This window comes from Varroa jacobsoni, unplaced genomic scaffold (assembly GCF_002532875.2).
Source record: "Varroa jacobsoni isolate VJ856 unplaced genomic scaffold, vjacob_1.0 scaffold_1309, whole genome shotgun sequence".
Classification (NCBI taxonomy): Eukaryota; Metazoa; Arthropoda; class Arachnida; order Mesostigmata; family Varroidae; genus Varroa; species Varroa jacobsoni.
The window spans coordinates 105,921-123,828 of NW_019214211.1; the positions used below are offsets into that span (position 1 = coordinate 105,921).

Consider the following 17,908-nt stretch of genomic DNA (forward strand, 5'->3'; position numbering starts at 1 on the left):
TTAAAGGAGCTTACAAGCTTTATTTCGCACTGAATAATAGACAGTAACATATCTCCATGAGCTATTCGGGTCACTCGCAATGATGGTGCTATGATATTTGGCAATACGCAGAAGTTACGATCGGCAATACCTCCTCATGGCGTGACGTTTTTCAATAGCGTCAACCCGATAGCATCGACGCTCGGCCCGCATATTGACACAGCTGGCTGAGGGCTAATATCTGTAGATAGAATACCACGACAGAGGTTAGATTGCAGTTATTGCTATATATTATTATTTTTGGAATAAATTAAAAGGATTGCCATATTTTTTTCTTCTTTCACTTGTGCATTAGTTCCGCTCTCAGGAATAGGCAAGTATCGAGTTAGTTTCCAAGATACGCTTTTTATTATATAAACAAGCAAATATAGATTTTTTGCTGGATCTCCGCTAAAAGGTCAAAATCGTCTTGAGTAGGTTAAAAACAAACCATTGTTACACTCATAAAACGATTCAAGCTTGAACTCAAACCTATCCAGTTAAAAAAATAGGGAAAAGTAGGGATCATGACGCAAAACGCTCACCGAACGCATTATTATTGTTAGTAGGTTTGACTTGAACAGTGAAATGTTCATTAATGCTTATTTCGCTTTGACTGCGTAACTAAATAGTAGAACTAACCAACAAATCAACAGTAAATTGCAAGGCATGAGATTCTCTGAGAACAGACGTTAATTATCTAGATATCAGCACATATATACGAGGTCGATTCGTAAAATGAGCTAGGGCCATGTTTAATTGCACCGCTTACCATTTTGTTAGACTGTGTCTCTGTGCAAGCATAACTACTGATGCGACTCGGGCTACGGTAGGACAGCCATGAAATCCAAAACTGAAAACCCCGCAGCAAATAGTACGATCAGCTAGGTGATGATGCTCATGTCGAGCATTGCGAAGAAGCTGCATATATATATATATATATATATACTTGCCCCGACAATCATTAGCCGGGAGAATGGGGGGAGCAGGTGATGGAGGCTGAAAGGTACGCTGGCGGCAGCGGAAGCTGCCAGTTACCCCTGTCGCTGTTGTCAGTGCAACGTCTGCTGCATCTTCTGCTACGAAACAGGACCGCCGTTCAAGATTGCCTAACGTATCATCATTACCGTCATCGTATCTCGTATAATTGCTCATATAGTTGGACGAATGATTGCTCGTTGCTAGTTGGCAGTGGGAAAGTGACAGAGACGCTAACAAATTGATTGAAAACCTTTGCTTTACGCGGACTTCGGTAACGCTATTATTCCCGTCGCCGAAAAGCAGTAGCTACAGCAGCGGCTTCAATAACGATTAAACACAAGAAAGAAAAATGTGGCAATGTTCAAGTAATTGTAGTAATATTAACTGCTGCAGTTGAAAGTGCCGATAACGAAGGGGTTCTGATCGGATGGACGATCTGACCCAGGTAGTTTGGGCAAAAGTGATTCGCAAGAGTTGGTGACAATCCATCGGGACCGGAATGAGCGCTCATTTTTTGGCAGGACATTGTTTTATCAGCGAGATGGCGCGTACACTGGTTGGCTTAAGCAGGAGCATGAATATTCACCACTAAGTATCTCTACCCACTAGTTAATTTGGAGATCTTTTTGCAACTAATTCGTTTGTTAGTTATTATTAACTGTTTAGAAATAAATGAGGAATTATGACTTTATTATGTGTTAGTGAACGTTCCGCCTTGAATGACAAATCGAGATCAGAGAGGGAAAATCGTTTGTGCTTTAGAAACATCTCTTGCTGCGAAAGTAAAGCTGGCCTATTTTTCTAGCGAGACAATATATATACATCAGGCAAACGAGCGCAGGAACTGCAGGCAACATTGTCGCCACTTGCTTTACATGATATGCATATAATAGGCCTTCGGCGAACTTCGCACTTCTCGTGTACATATTTAGAAATTGATCAGAATTGATTTCCGAGTATATCTTGTTTGTTTTCGAAAAAAGGTAGAACTGTATATGAAAATACACTCCATTTCCCGCTTCCTCTAGGTATACATTAACTGTTCAATACTTCTGGATATATATATATGTATATATATATATATATGCGGTTGCTGCTTACAAGTGTATCTCAATAACATAACCTATTGAAGGGTTTCGTTTCGTAGCTTTACGTTACGGATAGCATCGTAGTAATTCACTCTTTCCAGATAAAACAAATAGGAAAGTATTTAAAATTGTTTTACTGCCCCAACTGGCAGTTCTGTTTGGCAATATCGCTTGTGGCGGTCACAGGCTAACGAAAGCTACGTATCGCATATGCATCAGCTTAGATTTAGGCCAGTTCTCCGATTAACCATAACGTATGCAGAGATACTAAACAAACAAACAAACAAAAAACATTGTTTGGACTCAGAATCTGCAAACCATATCATACTGGAATAAAGCCTTTTGATCTTCTAACATCTAATAGTTGATGATGGACAGAAATTAGCATACATGCTGTACAGAAACCATGTTCTGTCATCATATACACAGGGACAACTTGTAAAAAATCTCTGATGATCTTCACACACAGAGAATCAAGTTGTTAACTGCTATTGGCTTAGCTTACTAGTGACATTAGATCCACACAATGGCAATGCTTTACCGGTTTACCAAAGTGCATAGAATCTCTCTCTTTCGTTTTCTGCCACGGTGGCATCATTGGTTATGGTCGCGAAAAGAATTCGTCTCGAAAAGATATGAATCGAACGCTACATGCGCTCGTATTATAATATCTGTGTTGGCCGTCGTCACAACCTTCAGCTGACTGCGACCTATTCGAAGAGTAGGAAAGCCTTAACAGGGATGACCGCGCTATTGAAGACCGCTGAAAATCGTTTGCCACAAGACATAGCGATATGCTCTTTCTGCCCCTCCACGCAGAAGAGCAGCTTTGAGGCTAAAGTCATCTGCGTCAGCAATGCTTGTCCATCTTTGCTCCGTTCACCTTCCGTCATCACATTCATCCGTTGAGTAACGGGCGAGAGGAAGTTCCAACGCGAATTACGACAACGTCGTAGACCGTAAGCTGGTCAGCGGGCCGGCCGGCCGGCCAACTAGTTGGCTTGGCTACTAGCAGCCGCCATCACGCAATTGTTTGCTGTCCTTTCTTAAAGCTGTTGTCGAGAAAAATCGGTCATCAGAACCTCTTATTTCATTCAGCCATCAAGGAAATATTTGCCAGATCGGTGAGTGGTCGGACGTAAGGCTGCAGGTGGATCAGGGGAGAAAGCACATCTAATTATCTAATACTACCTTTCAGGATGACGAAACGCCCATGAACCAGCACGAAACTATGACAATTGCGGCGCTTTTGCTGTTGTTGTTGCTGCTGCCTGTTGTCGCTTTTGTCGACGTTGACACAGTTGGATGGATGAACAAGCAATTACAATTGCTTTTCCTTGGCTAGCCGTAACAAAGATTCCCTGCCATTAATAAAATGCCGTTAAAAGTTCATGTACTGGTACAACAAGCAGTACAATTCAATGAAGTAGCATTTATTATTCATAAATCTATTTCGTGGCGCAGCCGGCACACGATTGTTATCGAGATTTTATTACATCATTATAACTATTATTATCATCATTGTTGTTGTTGTTATTATTATAGATTGTAAAAGCACATTCTGCGTTGGCTTTGTAACGACGACGACGACGACGACGACGACGACGATGGCATTGGGGCGCTTGACTCGTTCGAATACGATGATCTACACGTGGGGTTGATAGTGCGCGGATGGACAACGATAGTCACGGCCGCGTTCCCGTTACTTTTCTCGGCGGGCGACGAAGCCGATAAATTTTGACAGGCGGGTTCGCTAGCACCGGCACCATTCGGTCATTGGTTTAGCCGGCTGATATATAAATATATACATGCATACATACATACATAATGTGCGTTCATCTATGTGTATTTTTGGTTACCACACTCGCGGACACGCGGATAACATTCGTCGGCCAACAAACCTGCTTGTCGTTTTGCCCCTTCTGTGCTTCTTCTAGCTAACGCAAGACGCGGAGCAAGTCGCACGTGGACACGCACAGATTGTTGGTAAATGTCGACACCCCTCCCTTTCCCCAAAAAACGTCTCCCTGACGGCCGTCGACATCATGAAGAACAACAGTTTTGGACTACGGGGTACCTGCTATATTCCATCGACATGAGTTAGGATTTACATGACTTTGATTTGAGGTTCGGTTAACCAGCCGCAGCGTTACGTAGTATGACGCTACGGTCAGGCCAACATACAACTGGCCAAACTAGACTGAACTAGGTTGAGCTCACTGTGTTAACTGTTGTTGTTAGGTCGTTAAAGAATGGATTTTTTCTCGATGGTATCACCGCATCGGTTTACTTTCAGCGGCACTTCGCCGTGCCATATGCTACCCGCGCCTAGTTTCATTGGCGACATATGCGCGCTGGACAGCGTAGTCGCAGAGAGCCGTCGCCGGCCATGAAAGCAACAAAGCGGATCCGCATAATTGCACTAGTACGAAACTGTGAACTGTCAGAGAAGCGATAACAATGATCAGTAGTGAAAGTGATCAGAAACTACGCCAGTAGTTTGCTATAGCCAAATGAACAGCCTGCTTAGGAAGTTGAATTTCACACAGATATCGTATTGTGGTGCCGGCAGAAGCTTCTACTTTTTTCATTGTTAGCTTTGTCGTGTCGTCTATCTATAATAAGGTTCCTAAGTGCCCTACGCCTATGATGTACTACATCTAGCTTGCGTGTGGAAAACTGTGTTAGAGTGTCATTCGGTGTTAAGAGGCACCCTTCTGTAGAGCATTATATGATAGCAGGAGGGCCTTCTATTGCGACGCGGTCTAGACAAAAAAGAAATAACTCGAAGAAGCAAAAGTCAGTATTATACAGCGTTCTATTTGTACAGTATATCGTATCTCATTTAATCCGCGACCTTGCGTCTGTATGGATAATACGCGCGGTCACAACCGCAGCTGAACTGCTGCTATGCGGGTCCTGCTTCGCCAATGCTGGTAAACCCTGCATAGAAGAGGGCGTAAAACCACACAGATTTACCAGTTAAAAGGTACTTTTTTCATCGATTGAACACTGACAGTACAAAATGAATACCGCAACGCACGATAGAGCCATGTCGGATCTAACACATACATACTTAACAAGTTTTCGCTCAGAAATTAAACGGAAAAAAAAAAGAAAAAGATTTTTACGCGATCTTATACTAGACAAACTTGTAGGGCCGTTATACTGGCTCGTAGACAGTTTCGAACTCCCATTCATTCTTGTACAACTCGTTAGTATATACTCTAACGTATAGAGGAGAGGAGATGATAAGGCATGCGTTTCCAAAGTCCATAGATCCATACGTTTCTAAAAATCAGCTGTCTGGCATAAATACGTTGTCAATAATTGGTTGAGAACCATATAGATGTGCACATAGATTTATTACAATTAATACAGATTCGAGGGCGACTAATTTTACTTTAAGCACTAACATTTCCTTAAACGAAAGCTTATGTCACGGACTAAGGGGTTCCGTAGCAGCCCCACTCTTAATGTTTGTTTCCTGAAGAAGTGATTCAAAGAGCTAAGTAATACTGTACCTGTAGAAAGCAAAACGTTTTTACACTCCTTCCCGTCGTTCCGCTGAGTTTAATTTTACGTTGTAATGAAGTTCCGAGCGAATAGCGAGCACTGCCAAAAATGCCACAAGAGTGTCTATTGAACTGAGGGAAACTGCTTTCATGGCTAGCCAAAGGGGGCTTGTAAAAATAAAACGTTTAAATTTCCAGACGCGCGTTTTTGCCGCGTCTTTGGATCATATGGGACCACTGCTATTTTCTGAAAATGTACAATATGCATCAAGCAAGACTGACGACCATACATGTCAATAGTCCACTGAATGCCTCTAAAAGGCAGGCATTGCGCCACAGAATCAACAGAGATACATTTGTTCCGCCGCAGAGGCAAGAAATCAATTTTAAAGTGATTTCCTAGCAATCATTGTGGTGCAACTCATTTTGGCGCTGTCATGCCACCCGACAAATTACAGCTTACGGTGCCAAAGCTCGATTCGTTGCGCGCACAATGCCATGAAGCTCGCAATTATAACACATTTACAATATATTTAGATATCTATTTGACGTTTGTTCCCCCTCTAAGTAGCTACGTCTTAACTCTCTGTTTGTTTGTCTTCTAGTATGTGTCGACGGCTTACCATATGCCAAGTGCACTAGGCGCCATGTCATTCTTACGGGCTTTCACTACTAGCACTGCGCGGCTAGAAGACCCAGGCGCTTCGCGGGGGAACGGGGGATGTTTACCGTCGACTCTATTGTACCTTGCTCATCGAATCGATGCTTTTTCGAATCGAATCGAGCACCGTAAAAAACAAAAACGAAAAAATCTCCGCCACGAAAATTGTGATAGATATTAGTTTCATCTTATGATGCACTTGTAGGTTACTTTCCCGTTATATGGTACGATGCACAAAGTAAGACGCCTGATCTAGGGGGCTTTTCTTTTGATTGGATGCCGATTTTTAAGAACAGCGACCTAAAAAACTCGTACGATTCTTGTATCGATCAAAGTGTCCTGCTCGGTTAGTTTTTACATGCTCAAAGGTAGTGACTAGTTTCGTTCCGTGCGCTGTAGGCTGAACGCTAAGCTAGAATGCTTCCAACTACGATCTAGAAAAACAACAACCTACGATTAAGGTCGCAAAGGAAGTGGACTGATGAAGTGATTAAACAAAGTATATTAGATTAGACAATACGTATTTACTTGTCTCGTAACCTTTTAAAGCCATTTATGAAGTTATAAAGGCTTCGCATGATACGGAACATTCGGGAGTCTTGACTCCACTTACGCTGACAGGGTCTTCTTCTCGGGAGTCTTCTCGATGATTAATAGACTATGCCTGAGAAGTCTGAATCTTTCTAAGTAGGCTAATCTACGACTCGAAACAGTCTCTCTAAGATGCGCGTTTCATACAATAGGTTACGTGACCAGGACGCACAAGTGAATGCGCAAGCACACATGGAAATAAAACACGGCAAGCCGTAGGACGCTTAAGAAAAAACCGCATTACACTAACATGATATATCTAGAATGGATAACAAGAAGTGTTTACAAATTTTCCAATGTAGATTATGAAGGGCCCGCTGGTACCGCTGCTGCGACCGTGTATCAATCACACAGAGAAGTCGGACCGTAACAGCCACGACGATGAGAACCAATAGAAATCCACAATACCGCTAGCATCAGCATATTCTCGACAATAATGAGCGGCAATCACCTGTATCGTAATACAACAAGTCATCCGCAACGAGAACAACAACACCGATCCCCATCGCACCCCACCACAGTAATCTGGAGCATCGAATAGCGTCACATGTGTGCGTATTAACACCGTACACTGGCTCAAGAAGCACGCGTTCCATCTACCATTATTTCTATAAAGAGTCAGTACACACCACAAGCATCAGCCATCGAGACGGTTTAGTCTCGTATATTCGTTCACGTTGCCCCATGCCGATCATTGTCAACGTGATTTCGGTGTCTGCTGCCGTAGGAACAATACGAACGAAAGCATAATTGTAGCAACACTGTTTCTGCCCTTATCCTGTTATAACACAAACATTATTATTTCAACTGGTTCTAGTTTTATTATATTCGTATCACTACGAGTGTTCTTGTGTCCTTTTCTCTCGCTGCTGTTGCCGTTCGAAGCCGAAGTCCGCAACTGCTAAAATGACCAGCCGATAGTAATAACCAGCCCATCGGGGTTAACCAGACGGGGCAATCAACACAGCGTAAATCAACAGCGTCTCGAAAATAACTTTTCAATTTCTTAGTCGCTTAATTCATGTATTGGTTAGTAGTTTTAGTTGATTGGTTGCTTTATCGGTCGATTGGTTTCTTACGATCAAACTGGTTACAACATATAGACCAGAGCCCGCTGTCAATTTCGTTAGTATTACCGGTTGTTACCAGGGTAAGTCAAACGGTGTCCTTACATTCTTACAATAATCGTACGATTGTCGCTGGCTGGCTAGCAGCTGGTGATCGCGGGATGGATGGACGGACGGCCGGTCGGTCGGTCGGTCAGCCCCCGCGCCGCTGCCCCCCGGCCCTAGTCATTCTGCGAGTGGTGAAACCATCGCTGCTATTTATGATGCTGTTGATTGTAGTGATGGGTTTTGATGTCGGTACCGGTTGCGCGAGTAGCTCTAGGAAAGCGGGAGTTAACAACTAAAAACAGCTGTTACAATTGCTGAAATGTCGCAGCAGCTCGTTGCACGAGCGTTTGTTGTATTTGCTAATGACGACGTCGTTACGGACGTGTTACGGAAGATTAAATAAATGAAGGGATGACGTTAGGAATGGAAATGGCCTCCGGGGGCGGGAAGAGGGGTTTAGCAGCTCAACGGTGAACGGCTGGCGGTGAACATATACAAATCATCTAGCACTGTCAGTCACAGGAAAGCAATCCAGTACAAATGTTCCCTCCACGCAAGCGCGTCACCGCTTGCACCGTTGTGGCATCCTGGTGCCTGATCAACTTATTTAATCCGGCAGTAACAGTCATAACAGCTACTTGATCCGTCGCTCCTAGCAGGAAGAGTGAAGGCATTTTGAAGCCAGTTGGGGTTATTTTTACGGCAATACGTTTTTTGGTAAGTGGTGCGTGAGCAAGAAGGACAAAGGACATCAACTGGTGTGGACGGACGTATTATTTGTTTTGTTGTTCTTTGGGGAGGTTAGGACAATAGTTGGGGTATACTCCTCAGCGGGAACGTACGAATTGAAAGGACTGTTTCTTACGTATCACATAATTAATAAAAAAAAAAAAAAAAAGAAAAAGGCTAGCAAGCTCATCCAATGTAATGTAGGTATTTTGAAAGTCAATCGTAAATCTCGCTTGCCGGAATCCGCTAGGGCCTCCGCTAAGCGGGAACAGGTAAAGCGTCTCCACAATTCAAATCAAGGCTATATTACTAGATCCACACAAATCACTGTCGCTGCCATTGTGGTATAGGGAACAGGCCAGGATAATCAAAGGTATAATGCGTGAACGACTCATTGACTGTGCAATGGGCTGCAAATGAATCATTTCACAAATCATCGATATGAGTTCACTGTTTTACTGCTCGCTTGGGCTGTTGGGAATTGCCATGAAAAGGTTCCCAGCGCTGGAAGACATATCGCTTATTTAACGAGATTTCATAGGGCACAGCTGTGTATGATGAGCAGAAGTCTCTCAATACCTAAGACGGAGATACGATTATCTACTACCGTGGATGATTCTTCACTCATTCATTGCGAGACTTCATTCGAGCTCGCATAATGCCTATGCGATGGGACTAGTTGACGAGGCTAGCCTTTATGGTAAAGGGTTTCTCGATGCAAAAATATCACATCAGATAGAATTCGGAATTTTTGGGAAGAAAAGCTTCAGACTAAATACATTGGCTTCCGGTGATCTCGCAACGGCAGGTTGGGCACGCCTGCCAACATTTACTAACGCCTAACTTTCTTGTGCAGTGAAACGAGATGTCTAGCTTCTTTAAAACTAACGAATTCTCTTTAGAAGTTATAAGAAGCTTAGAGGTTTAGTTAAACTTGAAAAACAAGACATTACACAAAACTCAACATTGTTCCTTATGATTGTAGGACGTATACTTTTTTATGCCGTTGTTCTCTGCTCCGGCAGACCGATTGGTCTATGCTAAGTAGCACCATCTGGTCAGAAAACTTGACTAACCCAGACCACTGGTCCTTATCCAAATGCATGGCCAGTTGCGGTTCTCAGAGCAGCTACAAATGGTGCGTCTCGTTTTGTTCGACTGGCGCAAAGTATTTTCGACCAGTGAAATGGGAACCAAAAAAACATAACACCAGTAGACCAGCAGCAGATGTGCGTGCATTGACGGCATCGCAACACACACAAATAGGCACCCAGACGTATTCACAATACCATCAATCAATAGCCATCGGCTGTCAACTATGCTAACTGTTTCTATCTCGAGTTTTTTTGGACTTTTGCAAGGCTTGTGGTGGCAACGGCCAGTCCGAGGCTTCTAGTTCCAGTTACGCAGTACTTCAGATAACAACAACAGTGATAATAATAAAAGCCGTCAAGGCGTACCGCCGGGAACCACGAGACAGTCAATGACTTTTACAAAAGCAGAAGAAAATACAATGCGAAAAGCTACCCACGACGACGACGACGACGACAACGACAACAATATCACACCATACCATGGGGTTTGACTGCCACAGCAAGACAGTGCTTGCAAACGGCCTAGAACCACAATGGTGAAAAACTATGGAAAAACAAACAGGCCACCAACTTTTTGTTATTGCTATAGCCCTGTTTGATGGAATAGGAGTAGTTCTAGAAGCAGTCGTACTTGTGCTATTGTAATGTAGTGTTTGTCGAATGAAGATACGCAATCACTGCGAGAGAATAAATACAGATACAACTGGACCAGTTGCATAAGTAGAAATACTAGTACGTTTTCGCATTCGGATATTTGAGCTAGAAGCAAGTGCCAAGTTGAAAGCTTCAGATCTGTCAAGGCACAACACGACAACGAAACGTCTGCTGACAATCAGTATCTGCAGCATCGCAAGTAGAAACGCCGGCAACGATTAGCTAAAACCGATACAAAACCACGCACAGAGTTCACATAACGTCCGCTCGTTACTGTGTGTCTTCGGCCGGATACTACAAACGCTGCGGCGTCCGTTACTGCACCCTGATCACGAGTCACTATCAGCATCATAGAGGCATCGCTGAACAGTAGATCCGTCAGTCCGCGCACCCAGAACACATTACCGGGATTGCGGTCAGTAGCCTTTTAGGCCGGCGTCTCGACTCCAGCGTAATCCAGACCTAGACAGCGTCAATATTAGCCCGTGATCGAACGTATCAACGGGAACGCAGTAGGGGGGGGGGGGGGGGAATGACGTAAATGTCAGTAAAGAAAACTACTAGTGGCAGTTGGGTTTTATGGAAATAACGTCACTGCCGACGATGTTGAACTTCAATTAAGGCAATAGACGGATAGCAACAACAGCGGATGACCCTACAAGAAAATAGAATCGCACAAGGCACCGAACGTTACTGTTGGTAACGACACAACTCAATGATCGGCGTCAGCTGAGGAAGGACACTTCGAAAGCTGCTAACCGAGGAACTGATTAGAGTTTGATTCTACACTAGCGGGCGGATCTGGCGGAGGTAGAGGTCATGCTGTTGGTGCTAGTGCCACCTGCAAAAATTGTTACTTTTTCTACTGTAACTTTTGTTTTGCTTTTCCTGATAGCTTATTTCATTCGTTGTATTCTAAGTTGTTCTGCAACATTGTTGCTGATCCGCCGCTAAAACGCGAAGCATCGCCCCAAACAAAAAAGACCAACTTCGAAATGGGAGCCATGGAAGACGGCTAACCGTCGTTAAGTCGTGCATTGTCGATGTTCCGGCGCGATTGCAGGTTGTTGCTTGGCGACTCTTCAAACTACCGTACTGGCCAGCGTCCGTCCGTATATCGTGCACCGCCGGTAAAATCCGGCCAGAAAGATGGTGAATGGCAATCCAAGAACCTTGAAGGTACGCGGATGATAAGTTGCGTGCTTAATTTCACTTCGTCGCGGCAATGAACATAGATACGGCTACAGCAATATTAAAGAGTGGTTAGTTCCTTGTGGGAAGAACAAGTGACGCATGAGTACAACATCGTACACACTATTGTATCTTCGTTGTTACTCCGCCGCTAACTTCAGTTCCAGAAGTTTCATTTTCCACTCAGTGAAACTACGCCATCAAATAATTTCGAGAAAATACTACAGAAATTTTAACTTTAGGACTGTCACACTTGTAGCAAACCGTAATCTCTAAATATTAAAGCTGATGATTGAACAGTGAGAAATCATCTATTTTTTGCTTACTTTGTCCAACTTAAGGAAAAATAAGGATCGTGCTTCCTTTCTCATATATGGGCCTATTTGACGTATCTCCATTACGGCATTCGAATGTGTTTTTCAGAATGTCAAACTTTACGGAACAGCCCGTGCAAGCCTTCGCACGTGGCTCATTCTTCATTACCACATTCGCAGTCTATTCGCTGTTAGATTATGTGTGTTGATTTGTCTGTTAACCTTAGGGACACGTTATAATCTAGGTTCGAACCCTTAGGCACGCGGCGTATCTTCTGCTGGAAGCCAACTGTCTGACGAAATTATTCCTAACGGCCATACCGGAACACACACACTATGTATGTTATATTAAACTAGATGTTAGTGGGTGTAAAAATAACTGTGTAATAAATACGAGTTTCGTTGTTTTATGCGCGTCGATATGAGGCGTCTGATTCGTCCTAGCACCAACGTTCGCGTTTGAAAGGGCATCTCTTCTGAACATGGCGCAGTTAGCTTAAACAGAAGCTAGATTCAGATGTGGTGCATTTAAAGATCGCGCCTCACATCGATTCAGAGGCCTTTCATAATGAGAGTTTGGCAATCACAGACGCCGCCTGGCTAAAACTGAATGCTAGATGTAGCATAATGTACCTGTTGCGCTCTATTTCATTGTACGTCGCAGTATTAAGAATCTTAGTGAATAATTAATCAGATCGAAACATAGTCTATAATCGAATACGCTTCTAGTCGGAAGCCATAGGCGAGAATCCTAAAAAACAGAATTTGCCTCTCTCTCCAGATTTGACTCTTGCAGTCTTTATTTGCGCGCGCTGAAAGTAGTCGCCAGAGGCCCCATCCGATAACCGTACTAGCCTACAATCAGATTAAGGATTTTCTCGAATTTTTACGGTTTCCACTAATACCCTGTCGGTAATCCATTGTGTGATACGAATGGCAAATTTTCAATGAACGTCTGCTGTTGAATGCGATTCCTGTAAATATCTTGTAAATAAATACCCTTATCTTAGAAGTTATTACTGACTGGCCGTAAAGTCGGAGATCCTGACAGCAGAAACAAACACGCCCGGCCAGACGTATGTCGTGTTATCATATCGATATTACTATAGACAGTGTGATATGAATGCCAATTTTGATTTATATCTAGCTAATTTAGATTTATATCTATAAACACAAAGAGCTTTCCTTCGTGCTATCGTCCTCTCGAACTGCTAAAAACTATACAACAAAATTCTATCATAGAAAAAAAGAACCCTGCGTTGGGTAGAATCAAGTCCGATTGCGTTCTATAGAGTTTAATACTATCACGGTGTGACTCAATGGTCATTTTATATCAGAAACATTACATCTTGTCCTACCATTCACGTTAATTGTCAGAGTCGCAGATACTTCGTATGAATCGCGCGAGAAGTCAAAAGGCTACTGCGATCGATGCCGAACACCTCGTGATGGCTTCAGGACGACTCTGACTTTACCGCCGCCGCCGCCGCCACTGCTGCTGGTGTCGTTGCCGTGGTGAACGGTACGCAATGTCTGGTGTGTTTGCGTGAGCGTGCAATTCATCGCTATCATGGCGATACCGGACCAACGACGACGGCAGAGATCATCTTGTTTTTGTTTCGACAATTTCGTCTGCTTCCGCCGATGGCGCGCTTGGGCTCGCTACAGTTTGACGGTTCTACAACTGACGCTGCACTGAATCAAATCGAAGTTGTTTGCGGTCGTACCCATAGTTGTTGTCTGCAACAGACGTCCGCACGTAATACAGGCAAGATCAAGCAAAGTAACTGAGTTGAGTTGTGGGCGGGAGCATTTGGTCGGCGGTCAACGCTCAACGCGACTCATGGCAATGGTGGCCAAATGGAAGTAGTTGCAGTAATGTGAAGGTGCCGGTATTACTGTCGAATCAGCTGTTTCGGGTCTGTGCTTTTGTGACTATGGTCCGCTTGGCGTCGCTATTTCGACAGTTGCCACTTGCAAAACGTTCTTTTTGCCCTTTTTGTTGGGGCTTTTTCCCATTCTTCTTGATGGCCGAATAGAACTATTGCTGTTATCAATATTCATTGCCACTGATGATGCTGTTGCTGCTGCAAATAGCAACTTCGACGTTAACAATGACAACGACGAGGCTGAAAACAAATAACAAGCAAACATTATCACCTCGCCAGATCAGTGGCCGAGAGGGATTTACGGTGACTCGGGAACACCTAGATGTATCTGACGACAACTGGCAACCGTGGGACCAAAAAAAAATATCAGCACGATCTGGAAGGGGCAAGGCTTATAGCACTGTAAGCTGTGCACCAGCAAACTGGTTAACCGAGGAACGGAATAAGCTCGCTTTTTTTTTTTGTTTAAAGAAGTTTGGGCGTATTTCATGGCGTCGATAACTGGAACCTGTCGGGAACAAAAGTTGCAGCAGCGAGCCGCGTTCGATTTTCGGAAGTGCCGCGAACTGGAAAAAGGGCCAAAAATCTGATACGTGATCGATTGACGAGAAATACTATAACTTGTAAAAATGTGCTTGTGTGCAGTGAAAGCTAACTTCCCGATAACGTAATGTAAAACTGGCCGATTGAAAGTCGTGGATTTCGATGCAGACGACAAGGTACATCAGCTGTTGGCGGGGTCGCTTTCTGGCTCGCTAGTGTTTAGTTTACGAATTGACTTTTGTCCATTAAGCTTGTCATGAACACTGTGTGCTGTAGAGAAGTCAACGAATAGAATGTTATTGAAAATCTGCATCGCTGAAAACGAGCTGACTCAGCTTGTTTCAAGCCGCAATAGGCCATTTAATTGTTTTTTTTTTCATTCAATTCAAATAAGGAATATATGGAAATGCACATTTCAATAGTTTTTGAGCTAATAATGAATATTTGTCAGAACAGAAGATTGCTGCAGAGCGAAACGTCTTGGGATTAAGTGATTCGCAAAAGTCAATGATTTGTCACGTGTTTCCTATATGAAGTTTATTGCCTAACACAACTGTTATATTCCTGACTATTCGTCTATCAAACTTGGCTATAACAATCGCTTGATGTCAGTCAAATTATATACATTGTTGTCGTGTACTGGGAAGCTTTCCGATCGCTCGTCCTATGCTCAGACATTGTTCTCCTTATCTACATTAACACATACAAGGGCAATAGTCCGTCTTGTGAGTAAGCCGTATTGTGTTCGTACCAAGTTCGGAAAACACATGGCTATATAGAAGGATCATGACGCGGACGCCTCGACTGGAAACGTTGACGCAAAAAATAATACCAGCATCATCGTTATGCCATTATACTAAATTTATTTTAGTCAGGGTAGAATAAGATGCTAGCTAGTAGGCCCAATATACGCGTCTAGATGTTGCTTCATAGACGCTGTTCGTTTACATTGTAAATTCATCGATAGAAGTATCATACCTATGCACGAATATATGTAAGCGAACCATATGTAGCATTTAGAACGTTTGGTCTTAAAGGTAATGTAAGGATAGCTATAATAGCTTTCATAGACTTACAGATAGATGACTGGCAACGGTAACTTAACGTACATCACAATCATACAGGGGAGTACGTATGGAATCGTTCTGCCACTGACTCTATGAGAATGGCATAAATATACTACACTGTATACAGGTCTCCAGCCAGGGTAGGGCCGTTGTTGGATGAATAAAAGCAATTACTAACTGCACGGATGCCACTTCCTTAAAGGAGGGCATAGCTAGGATGAACGCGTTGCCCTTATCATCATTAGATACAATTGTTCTGTTTGTTAAGGCATCGTAGTTCTGGCATTTGTCAATAACGAAATCGCTGATCTTTGTGAAAACTAGAAATAGGTAAGGAATAAGCTGCTCGTAAAGGTATCTTCGTACTTTGAACGTCGATGATAGTCGTTGCCAGCCAATGCATGGCCCTTCATGATTTCAGATATATGTATTATTTTCCATGCACGTCTCAAATGGTCCTTAAAGCAACGCCTTCTCACAAGACGGCAGCAGTGTTATTCTATAACTTACAGGCTTCTAGTGCGAGCCTTTGAAGAGACGTAATATAATTTGGAGCAAAACAATAATACTCAGGAAGGCTTTTTTTTGCCTAGCTGGGAGTCGCATTGCTTGAAGCATTCTACTTTAATATCTGAGCGCTCTTTTGCGACGGCAGGGCCTGAATCGAAAAGTAATTACTAAAGTTCTCGCTTATAACTTGCTTGATCCTTGTCTAAGATCACGGAGAATCTAACTTGCACCGAGCTAAAATATCCCTGTCAAGATTGCCACTCATTGGCCATCTGGCTGAAAAGACACAAGCAACAACTTTATTTCACTTTAAAAACATAAAAACTTCTATAGATTAATTTTTATTGGAGGTAAAGTCAGTTGCTTACGCCAGTCGGAGGAACAATGATCTCAGACCAAACAAGCCTAGCTAATTCTGGATGTTAACAGTCGGTTAGATAGATTTAACAAGATTTATGGGTGGTCAGTGAAGAGCATATACTAAAGACTTCCGTCTTGCGAACGTAGACTCATGGATCCATGGATGTATCGTCGTAAATTGGTTTAAAGTTGATGCCTATACTGCCTAAATGCCAGATACACGAGATATCGTGCCTGCAGCCAAGAAACTGCACGATTTCCGCACGATACAAGCTTAGTATTACATCATAGAACAACTGATCTAAACAATTAATTTATAGATAGAAGTTTGCTTCTGCGTATTTACGGGTAGAATAATAGCGCATTGGAAAGAAAGATTGTTTTCGGCTTCATGGTATTCAAACGATACCTATTCTGCATACATGCACATTTCATACGTAACGAGGAAACGCACTGAATCACATGAAAAAATTCTCGAATGCCTAGGAAACAAGATTACCACTGCTAGAACAAATGTGACAGATACAGCCCAACGGATCCTTGCATAAATATCAGTGCTGGAACGTTATTGTCACCGTATTCGACGGTGGACCTTGGCTTAGCTTTTAGGCAGTGGGTTCGATGGCCCTCTAGGTTCGTCGTCTGGCGTCGCTTTATATTGAACGGGACAATTGTGTTGAAGTCGTCTGCCACACAATAATCGCTCGATGTGGATCAACTCCTGGCTGTGGTATACGCGAAAACAGCATCAAAGATGCAGTTACCGCATCGAGCGGACGATGACAGTGCAGTAGCGTCAAAGGCCGTCAGGACAACAAATAAATTTATGCTGCTATTGGGGTTTATTGTGATTTAACTCGTGCTGACGATACAAACGGCTCCGATGACACGAGCTGTGACTGAACACAACTAACCTAGGATTATGACTCCTTACTGTGTTGTCATTTGTTTACCAGCCAGGTCGACTAAGATATAGCGACACGTCGTTGTGTATCCTACACAGATACAGGATTGTGTGGATGCGTAAAAACAAGGCCAATATCGACAGTCATTACAACAAGTACACATAGACTTGTCTCCTAGCCTATCCATTGAATGACGTCGAGTAGACGTACGTGAATGGAGTGGGCCGTCAATCGACGTATGGGCTGGGTTTCCGAGATGAACGTAGATTCAGCCATGTTTTGGCCAACGCCTCGGCGATATTTGAAGTTCAAATCGGCCAGCCGTCAACTAGCGTCTAATAGCTGACGTGCGCGGATCGGGTCGGCCTTCGGCCAACGCCAAATGAAGTCACGTCAAAAACCTACGAGTGGACATCACGAAACGGTAATACGCATACATATACATTAGATTTCTACTGTTGCTGCGGCAACAACTGCATCGACATGCAATTACGATGACCCACTTGCTTGGTAACAAAAAGGGCAAGGAAATCCGTAGCGGGTTCGTCTGGAGCAGGATCTATTCTAGTTGTATCTGTACCATAACACGCGAAGCAAGCGGCAGTCGTAACGTAAACTATAAGATGTCAACAAAGTAACGGATAGCCATGATCACTAAGCTGTGCGCCACCGATGAGCCGATT

General features: G+C 43.3%; 2 long non-coding RNA genes across 3 annotated transcripts in view; one reads left to right on the forward strand and one right to left on the reverse strand.

Moving 5' to 3' along the window:
- On the reverse strand, window positions 1-15,821 carry LOC111268691 (uncharacterized). 2 transcript variants are annotated; one of them, XR_015314337.1, is made up of 3 exons: window positions 13,310-15,821; window positions 791-1,127; window positions 1-220 (listed from the first exon to the last, which is right to left on the reverse strand). It is a non-coding gene; the product is annotated as an uncharacterized LOC111268691 (long non-coding RNA). The 2 variants fall into 2 exon arrangements; XR_002685348.2 differs by having other exon boundaries at window positions 791-871; window positions 13,310-13,566.
- LOC111268692 (uncharacterized) overlaps window positions 14,474-17,908 on the forward strand; it is a 24,013-nt gene continuing 20,578 nt past the window's right edge. The window contains exon 1 of the long non-coding RNA XR_002685349.1: window positions 14,474-14,559. This is a non-coding gene — a long non-coding RNA (uncharacterized LOC111268692). The remainder of the gene's footprint in view (window positions 14,560-17,908) is intronic.